The following is a 9,107-nucleotide window of genomic DNA, read 5'->3' on the forward strand; positions in this document are numbered from 1 at the left end:
TTTCCTCCCAGGAAGCAGCTCTGCCTATCTGTGCCCCCTTTGGTTTGATATGTTGAAGAGGCCATTTTGGGGAACACATAGGATCCTCTCTTTTTCCTCTCCCCTTCACTTCCACACCAGCCTCCCTAACTCTGGCCCTGGCTGAGGACAGCTGAACTTACCCTCAGCTCTCTACCCATGAGGCTTGAGCTTTGTGCCATAGGGATGTGCCATGCCCTGAGGAGCTCAGTACTGAGTCTGAGGTCCTAGTCCCCACATCCAGCAGCCTTGAAAAGTCTGTCCTTTCCTGCACAGTATCAGAGTGGATGCGACCCACGAAACAGAGGAGGGCCCACACCAGAGCCCTGGATTGCTGACACCACCAGCTGTGGAAAATCCAGATCCAGGAAGAGCAAAAGAGCAACAAGGCAAGGGAGCAATTGGATGGGAAGGGTGTAGGAGGCAGAAAAGATGGTGGAGATGCAAGAAGCAGGCAGTAAGGGCCAAGAAGAGCAGATAGGCAGTAAGCTTGTTGAGGCAGGGGTCATCTCTTTGTGATGTATTTGTATGCTGCCCAGTACAGGGGAGTCACTGTTCCATGACTGGGGACCCTAGGCATTTCCAGAATACAAATGTAACCCTTCTGCCCAGTAGAGTTGACAGCGACGAGGACCAGATTCAATATCTAGGGTTTCCCTTTAACAATACAGAACAGACCTAGCTCAAGCTCCCACCCAGTAATCTGGAAACATTAAACACCACCCCTGGGTGCTTCTAAGAGGCAATACTCACAAGCACTGAGTCTGTGTATAGCAAAGAAAACTTAATAAAAAGGGAAAAGGTACCCAGCATTAATTTGGGAAGACACCACAACCACGATTCAAAAGCATATGACAATGAGCAACCACCCACCCCAGAGTACGTTGGGCAGTGTCCTTTACCTCAGGTTCTCAGCTTGCAGTGTGAAAGTGTGACAAACAAATGTTCCTTTAACACACCACACCCCTCTCCCTCCACTGCACCCCACTCACAGTTATTGTTCTTCATCAGGGAAGACTCAGAGTGCAGCGGTGTTTTCACGTGAGTTCACCTCTTACCATACGTGGGTGGGACGGCATCGAACAATGCCTCAACTACTGCAGCCACCGCTGCAAGTGGCTCTCAGTTGCTGCTCTTCACTCTGCCGTTACTGCCCACTGGTGCTGCTGTTGGCCGCTACCCCTCTCTGCTGCTGCTAGATGCCATTCCACTGCCACCACCTCCTCCTATGATGTCACATTCTGAAGTTCCACCATTTAATCTAGCTCTCAGCAGGTAGTGGGGAACCTCACTGCTAATGCCAGTTCTTTCACTGTAATTACAGCTCTAGTGATCACTGAACAAACCAAGGACATTCAATTGAGTTTATTCAGTCCTACTTAAACAGCAGAGAAGGATCAGTTACTGCTTAGGCCTCCTTAGGCTACTCCTGGGAGAATTCTGCACCACTACGCATGCATAGAATTTATGTCCTCTGCAAATTTATTTGCTTCCCCACAGAAAAAAGACTTTCTGACAGGGAAGCAAAGGGAAGCCACAAGAGCGGTCATGCGACCCTTCCCAGCAGTATGTTTCAGTTGCCCAGGGCAGCCGACAGAGAGGTAAATCACTGTGGGGCAGGGGGCGGGACTGGGGAAGACTCAGCTGGTGGCTCCTACCCCTTGCGCTGGGCTCAGCTGCTAGTCCTGGCTGGGCTGGGGAGTATGCAAGACTTCCTCTTCCCCTGCCTGGCATCCAGGGCTGGGTCACACCCACCCATAGATTTCTCCCCTGGCTGCAGGAAGCTCTACAAACTCCCTCCCCGTCCGCTTCTTGCACTCATCCCTCTTCAGCTGCAGTGGGAGGGATCCCTGTACAAGGAGCTGCTCCCCCATCCATCCAACCCCCATGCATCCAGACCCCCTCATACTCAGACCCTCTGCCAAGCCTCACTGCACTCAGAACCCACCCCCAATAAGCCCCACTCCCCCTGCACCACCCCAATGATCCCCACCCAACTGAACCCCAACCAGCTGCACCTGGATCCCCACCCCACTGAGCTCCACTCCCCCAGCATCTGGACACCTCACTGAGCCCCCCCCCAAGCCCCCCCCGGCCCCCCCTCCCCGCCCCTTCCCCCCCCCCACCCAGCCCCCTCCGCTTAGCACCAACCATCTTCACCTGGATCCCCCCCGCAGAGTCCCATTACCGTTGCACCCAGAACCCCCCAACAAACCTATATGCATCCACAAACCCCTCCTCCCCCCACCTGGATCCCCCACTGAGCTGCCCACATGCAGATTGCCCCACACAGAACCTTCTCAACCCGCACCTGGGTCCCCACACACTAAGCCTCTCCATGCTTGGATCCTGCTGGGCTGAGCCTGCCTGTCCACACCTAGTGTACCAGGCATGGAGGAGCCTGGTCCTTGCACTGTGTCAGGGTTGGGTACAGCCTCACTACTGAGTCCACGTCTCGGGTGGGAGCCGCACAATGATCTCCCACCTCTGTGCAGCCAGTGACCTGTGCTCCTCAATGTCATGCTGGAGCCTCCACGTTTATTTGACACATAAAATTTGCAGAATTTTTAAATATCATGCACAGAATTTTTAGGCACAGAACACCCTCAATAGTGATAGCTAGGCAGGCCCACCCCCAAAGGTCCTCCCCATTTTTCTCCTTCACTGGCTGTTGGCATCCCTACCCCCTGCTTAGTGAGTTAGGTTCTGTTTAGGGTGACCCCCTCAATCAGGGCAGGCTGAGCACAGTTCTGCTGCCCTTTATTTGTGCAATAAGGATAACAACATTTCATTACCCCTGCACTTGTAACCCAACACCTGCCAAAACTGATCACTTTGGCAAAGCAGGTCCCTCTGCTAAATACCTAGGCAGAGTAGGTGTGATTATGCAAATACTGTCTGGTCCGGAAGCTGTTTCCTCCCAGCTAGATGTCAGGGGAAAGCTCATTCAGACCTGGCTTACACAAATAATAATAAATAATAATAATTAATAATAGGTTGGGGGAGGTGCAAGAATGGCAGCATAGAGCAGGCAGGCAGGATGAGGAAGAGCAGTGGGGAGATAAAACTCCGCTGGTTCTGTGGCCACCCTGTGCATGTACATCCCCTGCTGTGCCTTTCTCTGGGCTGCTCATTAACTGAGGTGTCAGCAGCCATACAGAGAAGATCCTGATGAATGGAGCAGGCTGAGCAGTTTCAATTAGCGCTCAAGGCTGAGCATCTCTATCAGTACCAGCACTTTTCAGGAGACTAAAAACCTTCAGATTCCTCCCCACCTTTGGGCTTGGCTTTGCCCAGCATCTGATTGGTTCCTCTCAGCACCAGCCAGTGTGGGACTCAGAAGATTTAAAAGAGACTGAGGTGGCTTGTCCCATAGCAATTGATCCATCCCCAGCTGTCCTGTTCACAGCTGATCAGCAAGGAGAGGAATAGTCACTGGGTGCAGCTAACTTACATGGTGTACAAGTTACCTAGCTCCACCAGGGGAGAGCACACTCTTGTCTCTATTTCAGGACCTGGAGCTGGGCTCTTTGCCAGAGGACCCCTTCTAGTCCCACAGAAGGATTGACCCCCAAAAGGCCTGAGGAATGATTGCTCTGGCAGCCAGGAGCCTTAGCTGTTTTGTCAGCCAGGGTAGAAAATGTTTTCACACAACCCCTCACCCCAGTAGCCGAGAAAAAAAAATAATTCGAATAAATAAATAAATAAATACCCCAGTCAACCAATCAGGAAGGGAGTCAAAAAAAGGGGGGGGAGTGGTGCAAATGGGACAGTGCCCCCTGAAGTTGGTGCCCAGGGTGACCAGCCTGCTCGCCCACCCTAGCCTGCTCGCCCACCCTGGTCTGCTGGCAGACCAGGGCTGGAGGCAGCTGAATGGGAGCGATATTCATTTTTTTCTGTCATGCCCAGCAATAGAGCTGAGAGGGAGTGGTGTGGAACTTGCCTCCAGCCACCTGCTGGATGAGAATAGGCAGAACATGAGCCAGCGAGCTTTGTAACTTTGCTTTGAAAATTCTCCCCTATTGGCACCAGGGGGAGTAGGGAGGGGCAGGCTGCCCATGGACTCTGACATGAAAGAACACGACTATCTGCTGCTCTCTGCAAGGGCTTCTCAGGAGAGGGAAGGAGTGCCAGGAGAAGGGAGAGAAGGAAAGAGGAACAGGTGACTGTGGGAGGGAAGGAGAGAATTGTTATTAGTGCTGCTGGGTGTGTCTGTGTGTTGCACCTATGCTGTTCATGGAGCTCCGGTGTTAGCTGCACCAGAAGAGCGTGCTGATTCAGCAGATCTCGACGTTAATCATAAAGACCACAGGCTCAATTTGGTGGTGAAGGTTTATTGTCAACAAGGTACGGTATCAGTGCCCCAGCTCAACCGTTACAAGTACACTAACCATGGGCGGCGGGTCGCATAGGCTGGGGGAGGCTTTGCCCCCGCCCCCTGCCATGACCGCTCCCTGCGGCAGTGTGCAGCTCCAGTCCTCTGGCTCCAGCCCCCTAGTGCTCCGCTGGGGCTGGAGCCGCCCACTTTCCCATGCTCCTGAGCTGGGGAGGCTGGGGCTACACGCTGCCTGCCCTCCCGGCACTTCTTTGGGCTGGGGGGGCTAGCTGTGGGACTGGGCTGGTGGGTGGGGTGGCTCTGGGCTCCGGCGGGGGTGCAAAATGGGGGGCTCAGCTCTGATGAGGGGCAGATGGGGCGGGGCTTCGGGCAGAAGGGGTGGGGCTGGGGGCTAGTCTCCCCCAGCCGGCGGTTCACGCACCGCCCATGACACATGTATGTCCACAACAAGGTACCAGCTCAATCAGTGTTCTCCCATCCCCTAAGCCAATACAAAGTTGCCCCTTCTATGATTTCTCCTTTTCAACATTGGAACAAATAAGTTACATATGACACTCCAGATGTTGTTAGTTACCACCCTTCTACCTTGCACCTGCTAGTTCAAACACAACATCCTTATCCATTATCCTCCTAATCTTTATGAGGGGTCAGTGTGTTTCTGTACCATCTCTCAAGGTGTTTCCGTACTTACTTGAAAACTCTGTGTGTTTCCATACCATCCTCTCAGGTCAGGAATGTGCTCACTTGGTTAGCTGACACCCACTATTGCTATCCTAACAAGTCCTGCTTCAGTTCACACTGCTAGCCATGCTTAGGGCGCCAGCAAGGCCTACAAGAGTGAGATAGGGATCGAGAGGGAATGAGAAGGAGTAAGAAAGGGGAAGAGAGTGAGACATTCAGGGTGCCAGAAAGAGGGATGAAAAGGGCAAGCAGTAAGGGAGAGAGGGTGCAGTACTAGCCTGTGTGATGGCACCATGTGGTAGATGGACCTTGCACTGCAGCTGGCAAGCAGAGAGTTAAACCTGAATACAGACAGACACCCCTGCAAAGGCTGCCAGGGAGAGGCACCACCTCTCAGCAAGGCCTAATGGAGCAGTACAGGCTCTTGGCAGAGAGGCAGGAAGCACCTCTTCCCCTTTGGAAGAATAATCAGCATCAGTGTGGAAGGGTCTGGCAGGAAGCCCTGACCCTGTTATGGTGGGGCCTTTGGGCTGCAGGCAGCCCAATCTTTATTTCAATCTCTAACCTGGGGAAAACATCAACATTTGCTAAACTAGGACCCCAGACTCCTGGATTCTACTCCAGGCTGTGCCCCTGACACTCACTGTAGTTCTCCTCCTTATGCCTGTCTATAATGCAGGGATAACAGTGTTCCCTTCCTCCCCTCCCCAGCAGGCGTGTGTGTGACAATGCCAGTAAAGGCCTCAAAAGGGAGGCACCAGAACAGGGACTGAGTTGTGCCTGTCTGGCATCTGAACTCAGACCCAACTGCACAGCTTCCTATTTCTAGCCATCATTGTACCACCTGGCCTGTTACCAGCAGAGCTCGTGTACTCATACAGTCCAGGGCTGTGTGCCCTGCGGTGAACTGCCCCCTCCAGAGCAAGGGAATCTGTGCAGCACTGCCAGTGCTGCTGAGCCCCTTCCTGTGCTGTCATGCAATAAGAGCAGGATGTATCGCCAATAGAGGGGTAGCCCAGCAGGGGACATGGCTTGACCAGGGTGCTGCCTTCTGTGCAAGTGTAAATGACTCTGGAGCCGAACACTGTGCAGGACTCTACTATTCTGCGCGCTTCCCGATACCCTTCTTGCTCTCTGCCCCTGGGGCCATGCCCAGCCAGGGCTAAGTTTTAAATATAAAACAGAGATAAAGCTACACCTCCCAAACTGTGCATCCAGACCTCACTCCTCCCATCACTGGACATTTTATAGCCCCCACTTTGCACTAAAAGCCCCTCTGGTTTTTCCTCCATGTTCAGATAACTCCAAAACAGGGTAACAGACAGGGCTTTCCTTCAAACATCTTCCTCCTTCTCCCCTAACCTGCCTAAAAGGTCCTGAGCAGGCTGAATTTCAGCCTGAAAGGTGACAGCAGGGGAAAGTTGTAAGCCACAGAGAAGCAGGTCTTAGCTATACAGGGCCTGACTCAATTCTCATTTACATTAGGGTAATTCCATTGGTTTCAATGGGGTACTCTCATTTCCTCCCAGCATAAGCTGGAGGAGAATCAGAGCCTATGGTTGCTACCGGATCCAGTGTTTCTGGGAACAACTGTCTCAGTTTTGTCAGGACAATTCCACACCCCACAAACACTGTGGCTTATAGAATATTTATGGGGCCTGCAATCACTTTCCAAGAGAACCCACGAAACCCTTGCTTGCATTGCAAGCAGACATTTTTGAATGCAATTTGATGCATCACCCCATTGTGTTGCAAACTTATGACAGCCCTTATTTTTCTTATTATGTATGGCAATACTCCAGAAGTGTTCTAGGCCTTTTACAGGCATCTAGTTATTCAGATTCCATTCCTGAAAACCTTGCAGTCTAAGGTCCCAGTTCTGTAATCAAGTCTGCCAGGACTGAAGAATCCATCTCTGGGGATTTGAATGTGGCATCGAGGCTTAAGTAGAAAAAGAACAGGCAAGGGACAGGAGCAGGGTTGCAGAAACAGAATTAAATGACTCAGGTGAAGGTCATCATGTGGTTTGTTGGGGCCACACTTATTGTATATTTTTCTTTTTGTCCATCCCATGTTTTCCACCCAACCCTCACCCACTCATAAATGTCATGATATTTATTTATGACAGTCCTATTTGGGAAACAAAGAAAAGGTAAAAACCCTGGATTTAAATGAAAGAGCCTTTTCAGACATCACTTCAGCACCGCCCAGCGTGATGCTGGAATATAGCTGTGAATTAATGGAATTGAACCATTTTTTCTACCAAAAATGTATATATTACTGTTGAGTTGCTCCATTTCCTTCCTAAATGTGTGATGCAGAGTTCTTGCAGATGGAATTTAATGTGAAATAAAAAGTCAGACCTGCTATATTTAGTAGCTTCTGCATTTTGTCGCATTTACTTACTAAAAATACCTAAACGCACTTATTTTAGCATGGGGGGGGAGAATCAGCATTTCTGCCTTTTATCATCCTGGTGATCAGAGAAAGAGAAAATTGCAATTTGAGATTCCTTGATAGTTGCCTGCAACGTGTAAAGCTCTCAAATTTCTGTGTCTGCAGAAGAACACAGGGAACCCAGTCAACCAGGCTGGATTAAATTAATGGGAGGAAATCTGGTCTAGCATTTAACACAGGAGATATGGACTCAGACTTCCTGGGTTCTATTCATAGCTCTACTGCTGACTAATAGTAGACAAGTCACTATGCCTTTCTCTGATTTTGTTTGTCCATTGGTAAAATGGGAATAGTAGCACTTCCCTACTTCACAGCGAGAAGTTTAATTCACTGATGTGAAGTGCCATGAGACCAGGTTTAAAATGCTGAGCTGTACCCATTCAGCTGCTCTCTCAGATACAGTCTGAGTCTGAAGTTTGAGCCTGTCCCTTGTGATCAATGGCGATACGTCTAAAGAAAAGCTGTGCATATAAGGCTTAGTTCCACACACACCCCTCCACATGCCTCCTTCATGCTCTTTCCACAAACAGTGAGAATTTTGCAATTTTCACATGTGACAAATGTATGTGCCAGTTCCATTCCACTATAACACTTAAATTCCTAGATCAGGGATCGGCAACCTTTTGGCCAAGGTTTGCCACTCCAGGCCAATGGGGACGGTGGGAAGCGGCAGCCAGCACATCCCTCGGCCCACGCTGCTTCCCGCCACCCCCATTGGCCTGGAACGGCGAACCGCGGCCAGTGGGAGCCACGATCGGCCGAACCTGCGGACGCGGCAGGTAAACAAACCGGCCCGGCCTGCTAGGGTGCTTACCCTGGCAGGCCGGGTGCCAGAGGTTGCCGATCCCTGTCCTAGATAAATCACACACAGATTCATGGATTCCTAGGACCAAAAGGAACCATTGTGAGCATCTAGTCTGACTGCCTCTATAGCACAGGCCACAGAACTTCCCCCAAAATAATTCCAAGAGCGTAATGTTTAGAAAAACATCCAGTCTTGATTGCTGTCACCTGGGGAACAGGAACTAGAGCTGTAGCCGTTCAGCTCCAAAAACAAAGGCCATGACTCTCTTACTCCTGTGGGCAGAGCCACTAGTGCCCTACAGTACATTACACCAGTGCTGTCCTGCAATCCCCATCCCCACCCCTCCATCCTCAGCCCAATAACACCTGCTAGGAAAAATATTTGAATTCCAAATCTCATTAGCCTGTGTAGGCTCAAGAGTGAAGAGAATAATAATTTAAAAAACAAACGCCCGTCTTTGTGGGAGCCTCATGACAACGCTTGTACTTTAAATCTAAAGCTTCTGTCCAATAAACTGTAATGTCAAGACTTAAAGATAATAAAAAACCAGGAGCCAATACCATTCTCAATGATTCAAAGCATTGGATCAATGGCAATTAATGTCCGTAACAGTTTTATTTTAAATCAATCCCCCTCTGGTTCTGTTTAGCAAGCAGAGGACGTGGGAACTCCCTGCACAAATAACTGGGATTGCCAAGCGTCGGGTTGAGCGGGGAGGCAGCGAGCCATTGTGCCAGCGTGCTGAGTGGGTGCGTGCAGGCAGAGCGCATGCTTGGAAAGCCTTACCCCACAGTGTTCTCAGCTGGGCGC

This window comes from Trachemys scripta, chromosome 4 (genome assembly GCF_013100865.1).
Source record: "Trachemys scripta elegans isolate TJP31775 chromosome 4, CAS_Tse_1.0, whole genome shotgun sequence".
NCBI classification, from domain to species: domain Eukaryota; kingdom Metazoa; phylum Chordata; order Testudines; family Emydidae; genus Trachemys; species Trachemys scripta.